Raw genomic sequence first — 17,004 nt, 5'->3', positions numbered from 1 at the left:
AATTCAATTTTATATACCTACCCTGGAATTCTTTTTCATATCTACCTTAGAAGAAAAGTTCTGTAGGAATTGTCTTGCTAACATTAGTATTTAAGTCTTAACACAAATATTTACATGAAGGTCAGGCTCTCCTATTATTACACGAAAATAACAGGATATATTATTATTATTATTATTATTATTATTATTATTATTATTATTATATTGTAGATACTGGTTATTATTTGAGCATCACCCATAGCTCTTTAAACAGTCAAATTATTTTTTATCAAGAATATGAAATAATACAGAAAAATGTGGAGACATAGCGATAGTGAATCTTGAGATTATATTGACTCCAGAATGAGTCAGTGGCTGAAAGTGGACATGCTCACACAACTCCATCCCTAAAAATAAATGTCTTGCATTCCTACAGGACATAGTGGATGTTGCCTATTAAAGAAATTGTGGCTCTCATGTGGCACTGCCTTTTTTATGGGTACCTTGGGAAGGAGCAGCACAGAGCAAGTTCTACACAGTGATTTGCTGGTGGCTTTCTGTTATCATCTGCTGTACCATTTGTCTTCCAATGGTGACTCCTGCTAGATCTTGCCTAGCAGGGAAACACCTACCTTCTACCCTTTGCCCTATGAAGTATGCAGGGATATACATGCCTCTGTATGCAACAAAACTAGGAAAAATTTGCAGATACAATTGAGAACCTTTAATAATATGAAGGAACTCACTATAATCTCTCCATGTCATGGAATAGGCCCACTTCACTAGAACAATTGGATAGACATGCATAACTTCAAAAATACCAAACACACACATCATTAAAGGAGCTTTAACTTTACAAAAATATTTTTCACTGTTTTCCTGACACATTTAATTATATAGTTGGTTGTTCATATGCTTTTAATTATCTGTGTAAATGGCTTAGAAGTCAGTTAACATAAATCTGAATTCTTATGTTAGTGTTGACTTAAAAGAAGCAAGACCCAAATACTGCTGCAGATAAAGTTATAATCATGACTCTGTTCATCCAAACCTTGGGTTCTGCAAAATATGAAGTCTACCTCCAAATAAGTTCAACACAGTTAGGTTCTTATAAATTAAAAACAAAAATAGCAATTGCTGTCTGAACATTATTTTATATTCAAACTACCCTTATTGAACTTCTTCACAAACACTGAACATGTGGTTGGAAGCTATATTGATCCATGTCTTAAAACACACTAAACTTGTGACATAATTATTAAATCTAGTAATTATCATGTAAGACCATCTATGATGCCATTGGATCTTCCCAAAAGAGTAAAAGGTCCCCATGGTGAATTCTCATGCTGTGCTTATTTTATATTATATGTACACCTGAAGCGCTTTGGGAATTATATACTTCTCAGCAATCAGATACATTCAGGGAATCCAGATATATTTTGTGTCTAATTAGAAAAACGTGAGAGGAAAAGATGGACTTGAGAGCTTGCCAAAAAAGAGCAGTGAGAAATGACATGTTTGCAAAGACAAACCAGCCAGGGTGAGGGAGCAGATCTCATCTTACAGAGAAGACACACAAACACTGGGTAAAAACCAAGCATAAGGTAACTGCCAGTTTTTGAGTGTTTACAGCATACGTGGTCATGTTTTCTTTCAAATAATTTGTTTTAATTTTAGGAGAAAAGAAACACAGTATGAAAAGAAACAAGAGTCTATTTATCATCTATCCATCCATCCACGTACCCACACACTCACACACCCACACATCCATCTTTCATCTATCTATCTGTCTGTCTATCTATCTATCTATCTATCTATCTATCTATCTATCTATCTATCTCCACAAAACAACCAAGGCTTTATACCAAGATGTGCTTCCAAATGTGCATTCAATTGTAGGGCTACATAGGTCAGGGCTGCTATGCTTCAAAGACTCCAAGATAGAGAAGTTAATACTAGGATTAAGCTGAACTCAAGAGAGGGGGTTTCTGGGGTCTGTCTTGAGGCTTTGTATGGGTAACTCATTCCAGAGTCTCTGTTTCTGTACTTTAGTACTTAAGATGTTGAACTAAGCAGCCACAAGGTTGTATATTAAAATAATAACTTTTCATTATTTTGGCAATATTTTAAGTGGTCAAACTACAGTAGTGGGAATTCGGTTTACTTATTGTACTTTTCCTAGAGTAGTGGTTCTCAACCTGAAGGCCCTGACACTTTTGACAAAACCCTATCTCCAAGAATATTTGCATTATGATTAATAACAGTAGCAAAATTACAGTTATGAGGTAGCAACAAAAATAATTTTAGGTTGAGGGTAACCACAGCTTGAGGACGTTTATTAGAGGGTTGCAGCATTATGTAGGTTGGGACTTCTGCCCTGAATTATTTTCAAGCCATCATTGAGATTCACAAAATTTTAAATGCCATTGAATATAAACTCATTGCCACTTCATGTATCAAAACAAACACAGTGTTATATTTACTGATTTTAATAAAATGAAATGTTTGCTATTTTCATGTCCTAATTTTTCTTGCCTGTTATGTTTTTATTGATACAAATGGAAAAACTCTCGGTGGGGTGGGGTGAGTAAATTTGCAAGAGATGGATTCCAATGGGGACAGATGATTTTTTTAAATCTGCAATTTGCAGTAGAAAGACTTGGTATAGACATTTATCATATACTTTGGAATATATATATATATATATATATATATATATATATATATATAGTTCTTGGCATTGAAACCTTTTTGGACTGAACTTGGTGATGCTGTTTATGGCATCACCATAACCTGGGTTGGAGAGAGGTACCTGGCTTCAAGATGGCAACAGCTTGCTCAGAAGTGCAACCAAGGAATAAAAAGATGAGTTCATTCTGGCCCTTAGGTACCTCTGCAAAAGGGAGAGAGGCTGCAACTTGAATTCTACCATTGAAACCCCTAGAGAAAGACAGGACTAATTTCAGGGCTAAATAATAGGAGAAAAACTGTGAAAGTCCTAAGTTTGATTGCACACATGGAGAATATAAAATAGTAGAGATAAGGACAGTTAATCAGTTAACAACTTTGAGATGTACCAATGAAATATATTCCATATCCCCCACATATTTAATATATTGAATGCATAATATATTTAATATTTATGTTAAATTTTAATAATCATGATAATATATATCATGGTTCTAGCTGATATCCGAGGTAGATTACTGATCCAGTCTGTAGCTTCTGGAAAATTTGCTAAAGTGAGGCAGTAGTGCCAGAACTGGGTCGAGTCTGCGGGATGCCTGGTGGAGTTAGGCTAATAGAAGAACTGTCTGTAATTGGAAAGGATAGATGCTTGGTTCTTGGCATTGAAACCTTTTTGGAGTATGCTTGGTGATGATGTTTATGGCATTGCCTAAGAGCCTAGGTTGGAGAGTGGTACCTGGCTGTACCATAGGATGTATGTTTTATAAGTAGTATCAGGAAATGGAAAACAAAACACATAATGCAACCATATAGAGACCATGTATTCATGCGGAATAGATCAGTGTTCTAGACAAGGCTTTCTTGGATCTGAAAAGGTGAAGTTGGTCAATACTCTGCATAGGATGAGTGCATCAGTTGAATAAACCAATTTCTTTTGAAGAAATGAGAAAAGCAAATTACAACTTAATTAAATTTCAAAGGGTAACTTTAATATTTTTAAAAGACTGGATGAGATTCAAATAAAAAAAGGACATGGTAATTATATTAAGCCCTATCTCACACAGATTGTTAATAAAAAAAGCTAAGAACTATATTGCCATTTTCTTATTGTCAATCCTGACTTGTAAATTATAGACTTCTTGCTATCAAATAGACTTTACTGGTAGATTCCTTTAATATATAAACTGATGACTCTCTGTATGTGTTGTGTATTGTATGGTCTGGTGTGTGTGTGTGTGTGTTAGAGAGAGAGACAGAGAGAGAGAGAGAGAGAGAGAGAGAGAGAGAGAGAGAGAGAGAGAGCGCCCAGGTAGGTGGGGGGAGAGAATATCAGGCTCAGACTTGAAATTCTTCCATTAAGCTTAACAGTTTGTAACTAGGTAAAAACAAAGCTGCTACATAGAATTTTTAATTTTTTTCAAATTTAGCAAATCCAGAGTAAGAGTTGGAATTCAGGTATGGATTAAACAGCATGTACAGAACTTTTGTAAATAACAACAAATTATCTATGAAGTTGGTGGACTTTTCTCGGCAAAAGCAGACCTGCATAAAGGCAGCCTTCCTGTTCTCTGTAACCACAGGAGACAGCAGGCACCTGTGTTGACATGTTTTTCAGGAACTTATTCTGAAGCAATGGCTCCTGTGATCATTAGAAAATGTCGACTTTCATTTATCAGGAACTCGAGGGAAGCTGTACCTAAAAGATGCCCAATCCTGGATGAAAGAAACCCCATTTCATCTAAAAGCCAGACTGTGTCTTTTCTCCAAGCAGCGGGCTGTTTGCCACACTGCAGCCATGTGAAGCTCTGAGTGATATTTAAAAACGGATCTAGTGCTTAGCTAATGCGTTGATACCAAGAAGGGAAAATATTCAAATATCAAGCGAAGAAGCAGAGAGCTATTAAAACATACAATGCAGAGTTTCTGATTTCTGCTCCAACCTTTTCCACTCCCTTTTATATTGTCTAAACTATCAACAGGTGTGCTTTCATTTGAAAAGAATCCATAACTCTGAATAGAGTTGGAGTAAATATTTTACTTGTCTTTTGACGCTTTAACACAAAATTCTAAAATGTTTCAAACAACCAACAGCTCATCAGTGACCAAATTGAGCTCTGGTAAAAATAAAATATCTTTCAGTTCAGCACCAGCTGGCTAAATTTAAACTCTGCATTATGCAATCTTAAAGTGTCCTTGCTTTTCCACCGTGTCTTAGGAGAATCTCTTATACTGTCACTCCCAAATCACTTCAGTCTCTTAACATCCAAACACAGCACAACAGGACCAAATTAATGTGTTCACGGGCAATTGAAGACAGAAAAAAAAATCCATTTGAAAGTGTATATAGGGCATGATACCGTCAAAGCGCTATCTCAGTATCCTCTGTTTGTGTTTGCAGTTACCATAATTAGGGCTGGCAGATTCAACTGGCAGTGCTTTCCTTAATTCTGAAAAACATGGAAGAACCTGATTCTTTAATCCTTAACTCCAGTAAGACTCCCAGAGGACATAAGCCCACAGCTAGAGCAAGAACTACAAAGTCAAACTATGAAGGAGAAGCAGTAACTTTTCTGCGTTTCTCTGAGTATGCTGAAATACTTGAAAATATTTCAGGCTCATTCTTTTCCTCATCAAATTTCATGAAATATCATTCACATTTCTTAATCTGTATATTTTTTTTCAATCTTTGTGCACATAACAGACAAAGCTCTTTTCAGTTTCCCTTCTGGCTGTAAATTGTAGGATAACTTTTTAAGTCGTGACTGGTTATTAAGCTCATTATTCTTTAATATTAAACATGAAAATAATTTATTGGAGAGAGATTAATATATGAGGTCCTAAATTTCATATCCAACAACGCTAAGCACAATTCTAAGAACAAATCCAACCTGATCATTTTCCTTTAGATGATGACAATCGGTTCTTAGTCCTCACTGCTTCTCAGGAAGAGTAGAACATTTTATAACCTTGGCACACACACGACTATATTACACATACCTTTGTACCAGAAGTGACCCTAGCCCCGTAGAAACGCTCTATGGATTTACAACTCTTCACTTGGAAGGCTCCTCCCTGTTTGAAATACAGCAAATTTCCCAGTCCCCTGAAAGCAACCAGCAGAGTGGAGACCAGCTCCACCGAAGAGTCTATGAAGCAAGTAGACAGGGCTGCCGAATTTATTTTAGCCCTGTGTCCAAAGGATGCAACCTAGCACCTATTTTTAGGAACTGAGCTCTGTATAGGTGTGGCTTGAGTCAAGCACTCTTTTCAGAAGTGAGTCTCTGAGCTCATACTGCTTAATACTGTCCTCGACAATGTATGCATGGCTCTCACACATGTGCAGTCACTCAAACTCCCTCCCACAGCTACTACAATCTTCCTAACATAGTCTGGGAAATAAATTATATAAAAAAAAACTAGAGTTAGTAAAGCCTTCAATTGCTTGCATTTAAAACATACTTTTACTCATTTAAGAGTATAGTATTTGAAAACAAAACACAAAAATAGTAAATCTTATTTATTCTGCTGGGATAGTGAAATTAACTTGAAATCTTTGGACAGAACATTAATTTTTGTTTTATTTTCTTTTATATGGGAGGTAGGAATTCCCTGTGTGCAATGGACTGGCAAGGAATTTGGGCTCCCCCTCTATAGGCTGGAATTATAATGGGATAACCCTAGAATCATCATAATTTTTTTTAATTTAAAATTTTTATATTCTTGATATGTAAAGCAATGATTGGTCTTCAAGTCTTCCCTCATAAAGCAAAGCCATACTGTAGTGTTTAGGAGGAAAGGGAGTACTTATTTTATTTGTTCATTCTCTTATTTATTGGTGGACGAAGGGAAGGAAGAAAGGAATAAGAGGCACTATAGAGAGAATAAAAACCACACATATTAATATTAGCCTTAAATTATTTGGCTCAAGATAGAGCAGCCAGGGAAGGAGTCATCTTACGTGCTCCTGAGAGAATTCTATTACATACCACTGTACTAATTTCTCAGCACACACCCTGCTAGCCCAATGGAGACAGATGGAAGTTAGCTGATGTTATCCTTCAGGTCCATACTGCCACCATCTATCACATTCTAAGTAAATACTAACAATCCTGCTCACCAACCTTATATCTCTTCTATAACTTCCCTAGAGTGGTGTCCTGTGTGTAAATAGCTGGACACACAACAAACCCAAATAAAGGAAATTGTCCAGTAACTTGAAGAAAGCATCTTACATTTACAGTGTTAATTGCACCCAAAAACACAAGTAAATTTACAATCATGCCCAAGGAAGATAAGCATATGTGTTTTTCATATATGATCCAAGTTTTTATTAAAAGTAGTACAATTAGTGATATTGCAACTTATTATCTCTACAAAAATGTTTATACAGTGGTCTTGAATATGCCACAAGATTTTATGGTGTAATGTATTTCAAGATTTACTGGCCAGTATATATGGTCACTGATAGGCATGAGGCCATCTGAAATTTAAGTTATTAATATTTAATGAGGATTTTAAAATTCAGTTCCTCGCCTGGACTAACTCCATCTCAAGTATCTACTCTCCAGCCTTGACATGTGTTTCTGCATTGAGAATGTTTTTATCACTTGGAAGGTTCTCCTGAGTATTGCTCATGTCACCCAGGGTCTCAGCACAGGTGTACACCAACTGTGTTCTGTTATCTGAACAAGTTGAACATTCTTGCATATTCTGATATATTCATCTTTGATTAAATTATAGTAAGTTCAAGAGTCTTTATATGGTTGTTACCAAGACTAATTGAGACAATAAATAATTATTGCATTTATAACATTCCTATCACAACATAATATTTTTCAGAAAATCATGTTAGTGCACAGTGCTCATTAGAAATAGTATATCTAAAATCATAAGTTATGAGACTAATTCTAATATATAAATGCAGTCAACTTTATTTTTATTTTTTATTCTTTTATTTGGATATTGATTATACTGTTTTGCCAATAGGATAAATTGATCAAATATCTGATATCAAGCTTTGTAATCTCTCTTACTCAAATTAACTCCTTTTTATTTAATACTAGTTTCTTGATTTGATTCCTCAGGTTTCATTTCATCTTTCTGTAAAATACCAATAATTAAAATAAATATATTTAGCCTGATTTTAATACTCTACAATGTATTTATGTATTGAGGTATCACACAGTACCCATTCATATGTAGAACTTTTATAATTACATATATTGGTTAAAATAATTGAATGTGCCAAGAATGTTAACATACATCACCAGAGGTAGTTATAGATGACAGAGAAGCAAGTGAATGAGATGTCACACCATTTACCATCAGGAAAGTGCAAGTAACAGAAGTGATGTATGATTGCCTAACTGTTTAAAGGATTGATATACAGTACATGAAAACACCAAGTATCTACAAAGATTCAGTGCACTGGGACCATTCACCCACTCCCAATAACAATGAAAAAGAAAGAGCCCTTGTGGAAGATCCTTGGTGGTTATTTATGGGACAAATGTATTCATACTTATAGCCTAGCTTGAAGTTAAAATGGGACATCTATCCAGAAGCCTACAAATAAATATAGATAACATTTAAAGAGATATTTACTAAAATTTGGAATAAACTTATCTGTCCTTCACTGATCAACACATTCTTGTACAGTTAGAAATTAGAATGCTACTCAGTGCTACAGAAAGAGATTGAGGAAAATCAAATATTAAATCTAGTGCAAAAATCTGCATGCTATATGAATTCAATTTAGTATTCTAAAAAAGGTAAAACGATGGAAAAATAAAAGTTTGTAAGGGTTAAGGGCGGGAGACTAGACTAAAATAGAAGCTCTTTTTGAACGGCACTATACTAGGATTGTGTGTTATTATACACCTTTCAATCCCAGCGAATGTACCATATCAATATTAATGTATCTGATCAAAGAGTGTCAGTATGATTCATCAAAGTCATAAGAAATGTTCTACTCTGTTTAAGTACATTGATGATGTGGTTTATGTATGGGGAAGCAAGTGGAATATTTTGTACACTCTCTTCAGATTTGTTATGAATCTAAAATTCTAAAAAAAATGTACCTTTCAAGAAATTTAATATATGTTCTAATTTTTGTAATTTTTCCATTAAAAATAACATCTGGACTATACAAAAGGATTATGTTATAGATTTAATTTGTGTTATTTACATATATTTCATCTTGTTCTCAAAAGGAAACAAGAAATTGATACTCATTATTTCTAATAAAACTGAGGATTAGGAAAATTTAACTTTTTCAAAGTTAAAAGTTAATAATAAGCAAAAAACAATGGGCATTGATCTTTATTCTGCTGATTCCTTAGGTATACATTTTCAGAGACATTATTTATACTGACTATAATTTAAAATTTTCAAACATTATTATATGTCATGCTAATAAGCTTTGTGAGGAACAGAATCTTTCCTGTATTAATACAAGATGAGGTGAAGGCTTAGTGTATGCTTGCAATAGCAATGCTCTCTGTGCAGGGCAGCAGGTAAGCCACTGAGGGCTTCCTTATTCAGAAAAGAGGGGCCTATTGTGCAGTTGGAAAAACTATATTTCAGTTACTATATCTGAAAAGTCTGGACCAAAAGGGTCCATCTAGCTATTTTATAATTAAAATCTGTGATTTATTACTCAGCATATATAACATACTTGCATACCAGTTACAACAAAGCAATCTGTTTTGAGGTTTGTAGCAAAGCAGTGTGTTTTGAGCAGTCTCTTTGTAGGTGCCATGTTGATCTATTCAGGAATATTTTGAGCAGGAATAAAGCTTTAGAAAAATAAATATTGGCTGAAGTTGATTAATTATAATTTTTATCCATTCAAGTTCAATCACATTAAAAGTATGTCATAATTTTAGGAAAGCGTAATAAGGTTGCTGTATATATATGACATTTAAATTATATCTCATAATCTATGTAGAGTGGTGATGTACTTGACAATACAAACTGGGAACTTCAGAGGATGAACTCAGCCCTATTAATAACTGTGCCAACACACAGTGTAAGCTGGGGCTGTCTGGGACAGAGACATCTGTAAACACTTGACTAATAAGCCAAATGTAGACCCTCTTGACTCACACTGTGAGTACATGTTGAGAGATTTGCAAATGATCTATCACTCAATAAGAAAAAAAAATAGTTTTCTTACTGAGCACTTCATAGTAGATCATCTCTATACTTTAAATTTGATTACATACAAATCCTCTCATAAAGAATAAATGAATGAATGAACCCTAAAGAATATTTTAATTTGATCTATGAAAAAGAAATACTATAATGAGAAAGTCCTTAGTTAAAAATGGGAAGGAACACACATGCTGAATGTGTTTGTATTAACATCTAATTAAAATAGAAAAAAAAGACATATATAATACAATGGATTGCTGGAGAAAGAGGCAGTGACAGGGATGGTGGGCACATAAAGAGGTGTAGCAATACAATTATATGAAAAATTTCTCTAACATTGGAAGCGAATTGAACTTTTCCTGGATCTCACAGTTTAGTTCATAGTTTGTCTTAAGTTCACCTAAGTCTTAATTGATATCCTGCTGTGTACTCAGCATGTTCATTTAACCTGACTTTAACTGGCACCAGACCCTGACATGATTATGAATGTTATTTTGTGCTTGCACACAGGAGTCTAGCAAAGCTGACCTCTGAGAGGCTCTACCAGCAGCTGACTGAGACATGCAGATACTTAGAGCCAACCATTGGACTGAGGTTGGGGCCACCTATGGAAGAATTAGGGGAAGTGTTGAATGAGCCGAAGGGGATGGTGACCCCATAGGAAGACAAACAGTGTCAATTAACCTGTACCTAAGGGAGTTCCCAGAGACTAGTCACCAACAACAGAGCATACACAGCCTGGTCGGAGGGCTCTAGCACATATGTAGCAGAAGACTGCCTTGTCTGGCCTCAGTGGGATAAGAGGCACCTCATCCTGTAGAGACTATATGTTGCGTGGAAAGGGCATGATGATGATGAGGTGCCCCTTTCAGAGGCCAAGGGAAGGGGGCAAAAGGTGAAGAACTATGGGAGGGGGACCTGGTGGAGGGAAACATTTGGAATCTAAATAAACAAAATAGTTAATTAGAAAAGAACAATATCACAACCAAACTTACTTTTTACTTGCCTTGAATTTCCCATAATAATCCTTAATAACCTAAGCTAAAATATAGCTTTACTTTTTATGTACTCTTTCATACCCTGATCCAGACAGCAATGTGTGTGTGTGTGTGTGTGTGTGTGTGTGTGTGTCTGTGTCTGTGTCTGTGTGTCTGTGTCTGTTGGTAATCATTTGCTGAAAGAAGCAAATGGGTTGAAAACAATCTTTTACAACAAGTATCTGTCACAAATGTCTAAAACAGCATATAGATATAACTTGAAGGGCTATGACTATGTTTACATTATTGAGTAATTTGGAATCAGAGTAAATAATTTAATCCTTTGTAAAAATTCTGTGAAATATTTTATGAACTATCCCTCACTCTTTCCTTAGGAGATGTTTTCTATACTTCTAAATAAATATAGAGCAAAGTTCTTTGTAGAACAGAGCATTAACAATCGCAGTAGTGATAGTTAGATATGGGGCAACCATGGATGCACAGGGAATGGGGACAGTTCATATTCACACAACAGAAAGAGTCTGGATAAGCCAGAAACCACAAACTACGAACAGATGGAAGTCTTTGGGAGAGAAGTGGAGGATTAAAACTCTAGCTTACTCTTAGTCATATTAATCCAAAACAAAGAGATGAATTTTTATTCCTTAATATTATGCTGACACATTTTGGTGTCTTCAAGGCTATCCTTAATGTATTTAACCAGTGCAAAGATGGACATAATAGTTGAGATATGCTGAAGTTTGTATAGAGTTTCCAGTAGTTGTTATCATTAAAAACAATAAATATTAGTAACACTTTCTATAAGATTACATATTTAGAACACCCCCAGAGTCAGAGGAGGACAAAGTTTTCCCAAAAGGGAGAAAAAGCTTTGGACTATTCCATGTTGCTAGACCAAAAACTAAGTCTTTTTTTTCCACCAAACTTGTGCAATATAACTTCTGGACAATTACAAGCTATGTGGTTAATATATTAGTATCACAACACTCTTGTTAACATCTACTTCCCTCTGGACAGAAATTTAGTGAGTGGTTGCTAGTTTTCCAAGAAAACTTCAGAGTGTACACAATAGAACTCTACATTAGTTCTTGTTACATACTTTGCAAATGAAAGAACACTTGCCAAGTCTTAAATAATGGTGGACATGAAGGACAGATATATGATTCAAGAAATATAACAGTGTCTGAGGAAGAGAGAAATAGGAAGGAAACAAATAATTAAACCTCAAAGAAAAGAAAAAGTTTTGAGGTGAAAAATTTGAAAGTTCATCAAGATACTAAGACTTACTGTTTCTTGTAAAAAGGAGAAAAAAAATCAACAATAAGTAAGATAATAAAAGGGAAGTGGCCAATTAAAAATAGAAAAGCACTTAAACAGATAATTCATAAACAACACAAAAATGTAAAACAATCAAACATACTAAAAACAAGAACAAAAAGCAAAGTAAGCCTACTTCACAACCCAAGGAAACTATTTAACATTATTCATCAGGAGAACAAATACTAATTAAGTATATAATAAAATAAGACTTTTCCTACTAGGATGGTTAAATACCAGCAGCAGTTACTAAAGATGATATGGAAGATATAGAAGAAATGAATTTCTCTCACATTTGTTGATAAAAGTGCAAATAGTCAAGGCACAGTGGAAAAGAATTCCACGGTTCCCCAGCTATTAATCAGTATTTTATCTTAGCATATTTCTAATAAAAGACATGAAAATCCAGGTTCCTCAGATCTTATGTAAGATAGTTTATAACAGCCTGGCTATCATTGATAAACAAGAAACTGCCTGGTTATCAACAATCAAGAGAATGAAATAAAATTATGGTTATTCATGAAAAATATTATTATTCTAAAAAACAAGAGGGTTGACCCAAACATTTATTACATTAGATAAATTGTAAAAGCATGAAAGGAGAATTTGACAACCGAACTTTATGGAATTCTAGAATAAGAAAAAACTGGTATGGGTGATTAAAATTCAATTGTAGTTACTTTTGGCTACAGTTTGGTTGATTGGAGGTGGGCACTAGAAAACATTCTGGACAAAGAATCTGGCTGAAATGAGCCAACGTTTATGGAATTGGGTGTATGCTAAAGGCTTGGTTAGCAGCTAGTGGCTCATGGAGGTTCTAATCATAGCTAAATGATGACTTCAAAGCTGAATGGACTTTTAGAGAACTCAGTGTGACTTGACTGAAGTGGGTCATCAGAAGGATGAGTTAATAGGATGTGTTTTGTCCCTAGCTCTTCCTGTCTTGTCTTTCTCCACCTTCTGTCTTCTATTTGGGGTCAGGGGATACCTCTTTGCTCAAGTACATGTCCCCAAGTTATACCTATTATACATTCACTAAGAACTAATAGAGCAAAATGCCAATTTCCTTTAACCTGTAGAACTGTCAGTTAAAATACATTTTCCCCTTTTATTTTATTTTCTCATGTGCTGTTGCAGTGGTGGAAATGGCTAAGACAAATGGTTATGGTTAAAATGTTTTGTATTATTCAATTTAATTTACATCTCAATAAAAAGTGGATAGAAGTATCAATGTAGTAAAAAGTATGATATAAAAATAGTTATATAACATAGGCCCAATTATTTGTGTGTGTGTATATGTGTGTGTGCAGTGTAGTATGTATGTGTAACTGTATGTATGTGTGCATTAATGTGTGTGGGTCACACTAATTTTGTTGGTTGCTAGTTTTCCAAAGCCCAAAGTCTTGTTACCAAAGCCCCATTTTTAACAGAATGTTTCTATTTGGTTTAAAATAATATACAGACACACACAAAAAAACCAGGATAAACACTTATTTCCAAGTAGGAAATGTGGTTATTTGTCACTAGATATGACAGTATACATACACTGTAGATGAACTTACTGTGGACTCTTTATTTTTTATGTCTTATTTCTATGTTGTATTTTCAACATGAGAAAGAAGGGCCTAGCTTGTTTACAGAATGATTTATTAACCATCTCCTCTCCAGGTTCTCATCTGTCGTGCTTGCTCCGTAATGCACATGTTTCAGACATTCTAAGGGCTGTCTGACCTTTGTTAATTTATGAGTAACTGGTTTTTATTTCCAAACTTCTTATATCTTTTAAATTCTCTGTTCTAGATATTTAAGATATTTTAATGAGGAAAGTATCTCCATAACCTATGACAATAAACAATAATCTAGAAGTGAGTGTTATGCATGTGCCCATCACATTCTAGGCTTATTGAAATCATCATATAATCTAACCTGCATGAGAAACATATGAGGTAATACATGGTTTGGCTTTTCTTCTTTTAAAAACATTTTTTTAAAAGAAACATTCTTTTAAAAAGTGGGGCGTTGGTAACAAGACCTTCTATAGATTCCAAAACCCATAGTTGCTCAGTTCATTTGTATAAAATAGAAGAGTGTTTACATGCTTCTTTACTGAATTAGCAGAGACCCATGTATGTTTACCAATATATTTACCCCAAGTTTAATAGTCAAAACTTGATCCAAATAGACTTACACAAAATTCAATTCTTTCAGTTATCAGAATACCAGCATTATTCTTTGTACTAATGGAGAGAGCATTAAGGTTTGCATTATCTTTCAGAAGTAATTACATAAAATTATTTTTAAATGAGTTCATCTAAGATATAATAAATTTATATTTCTTATACTACAGCTTGGCAACCAAATGGCACAAAGCCATTAAATGTTCTTAATGTAGTAATGCACTGGTTGTCATTCCACCACTATCTGCTCCCAAGCCATGCTCTGTGGTTCAGCCTGTGATGTCAGAACATTCCTCCTTTGAGAGAAAGTGAAAATGATAAGCTTTGTGGAGACAGGAAAGGACCATGGAGGGACAGTAGAGAGAAATGATTCTTGGTTTCTGTAACATTTCTCTGGAAGGTCCCTGCAGTGTGAGTTGGGAACTGGCATCTGGTAGCTCTCCATGCGCTCCTCAGCACCCTGGAGGATGATTTCTTAGGTTGACTCCCATTGCAGACTCCCAGTGGAGGACTTCCTCACACAGTGTGTCTCACTGGGCCCTTTTACCATGAAGCCTGGTACACTGGCACTCGGCAAGCAAATCCTATTTTAGATTCTGTTTCTCGTGTATGATACATTGCATGTGATAGTCAATATTAATTGTCAACTTGATGGAGAATAGTATCTTCTGTGGGAAAAAAACTTGATTATGTTGATAGATATGAGAAGACTCATCTTAATTGTAGAAGACACCATTCCCTGAATATGTGACCCTGGACTGTATAAAATAGAAAATGTGAGTTCAACATTAGAAACCAAGCAACCATCACTCTCTGCTTCTTGTCTGCGGGTGCATTGTGAACAACACCCCCGAGCTTCTGCAGCTGTCACTGTCTATCAGGATGTACTATAACTTGGAGTTGTGAATCAATGTAAACCCCTTCTTTCTCTTAAGTTGCTTCTGCGGGTTCATTTTATTACAGCAACAAGATATCTACATTATCCTTAGAACTGATGGTTTCTTCCTGTGTCTGTTATTTCCAGATCTCTTATTCCTTTATAGCCAACTCCAGTTCTTCCAAATACTACTATAGTTGATTTAAATAAAACCTTTGATTTTTCAAGTAACTATGTGCTCCTTGCCCCTTAGTTTGAAATTTTCTGTCAAAAGCTAAGTGCAATAATATTTAAATGGCTATATTTGTGACAGAATATTTTATATGTGGAGTTATCTCTGATTGTCCTGGTCTTAAACATTCCAAGTTTCAATTATTTTCATTTATATGCTGGAATAATAACACCTAACTCAATGAATGAGATACTAATAACAAAGAGTTTGGGAAATGCTTCATATTGTGAAAGTTATAAGTGAGAAATAAAATAAAATACGGAGAAAGCTACATAGCTTCTGACAATAGTTCTCCAAGGAATATTTCACTTAGTTATTTCAGCTGTAGTTTATAAAAATCGTAACAAAGAAAGTTACATAATTATCAGTTATTCTTTTGTTATACTCAGACACAATCTGTCAACTCTGGAGACAAACACTGCTTATGATAAAACATAAGTAGAGCAACATGTGCAAGCATTTCATTTTAATGAATAGCTTCATATTTATGCATTGTATTTTCAGTGAAGAGAAATAGCTACCATAGGGTTTTGTCCACTTTTAATAATTTCTTCTAGACAATCTTTATCATATTTTCAAGCAGATACCAAACTGTAATTTTATGGCTAAAATGCAACTACACAGTTTTTCTTCTTCCATCAGTGCATGGGATTATATACATATATATATTATAATATTGTTAGCAATTCTCAATTACCCTGTCAAAAGTCATTGTTTTCTTTCAAAGTACATTAAAAGTAATGGTACTGTTCAAATATTGTTTGCTTTTCAAGACCACATCATGATGAGTATGAAAAACATTTTAAGTCTGCAGTTTTATGGGAGACCAAAGCATAAACAAGATAATATCATAGATGTGCACCTTAAAGAAAACTAACTGGATGTGTACATGTGGAAGAATGTAAATAGAGCCATATGTATCACCCTGCACAAATCTGGGTTTCAAGTGGATTAAAGACCTCAACATAAAACCTGATGCACTAAGTCTTATAGAAGAGAAAGTAGGAGATAGCCTTGAAGGCAGTGGTACAGGAGAAAATTTCCTGAACAGAATACTAATGGCTCAGGCTCTAAGTTCAACAATTGATCAACAATAAATGAGACCTCATGAAACCAAATATCTTCTGCAAGGCAAAGAACAATGTCAGTAGGACAAAACAGCAGCCCGCACATTGGGAAAAGATCTTCACTAACCTTAAATCTGACAGAGAGATAATATCGAAATTATGTAATGAACCCAAGAAGCTAGACCCCAACAAACAAAATAACCCAACTTAAAAATGGGTTACAGAGCTAAACAGAGAATTTTCAACAGAGGAAACTCCAATGATTGGAAACCACTTAAAGAAACATTCAATGTCTTTCATCATTAGAGAAATGCAAATCAAAATGTCTCTGAGATTCCACCTTACACCATCAGAATGGGCAATATCAAAAACTCCAGTGACAGCACATGGTGCTGAAAAAGGACCATACAGAAAAAGGAAACTCTCCATTGCAGGTAGGATTGCAAACCACTCATGAAATCAATCTGGTCATTTCTCAGAAAATTGGAAATAGTTCTACCCAAATACCAAACTA

The 17,004-nt window shown here is 34.8% G+C and overlaps 1 protein-coding gene across 2 annotated transcripts in view; it reads right to left on the bottom strand.

Annotated features, from left to right (window-relative positions):
• The window catches only part of LOC117703684 (xin actin-binding repeat-containing protein 2), an 82,563-nt gene extending 76,763 nt beyond the window's left edge, over window positions 1-5,800 (bottom strand). For both annotated transcript variants that reach the window (XM_034495462.2, XM_076928847.1), the window contains exon 1: window positions 5,665-5,800. The gene's annotated coding sequence lies outside the window, so the exon portion shown is untranslated. The remainder of the gene's footprint in view (window positions 1-5,664) is intronic.
• Window positions 5,801-17,004: the final 11,204 nt, after the last annotated feature.

Source organism: Arvicanthis niloticus, chromosome 2 (assembly GCF_011762505.2).
Source record: "Arvicanthis niloticus isolate mArvNil1 chromosome 2, mArvNil1.pat.X, whole genome shotgun sequence".
In the NCBI taxonomy this organism is placed as follows: Eukaryota; Metazoa; Chordata; class Mammalia; order Rodentia; family Muridae; genus Arvicanthis; species Arvicanthis niloticus.
Note: the sequence above shows the minus strand (reverse complement) of the source record. Positions and strands in the feature narration are given on the sequence as shown.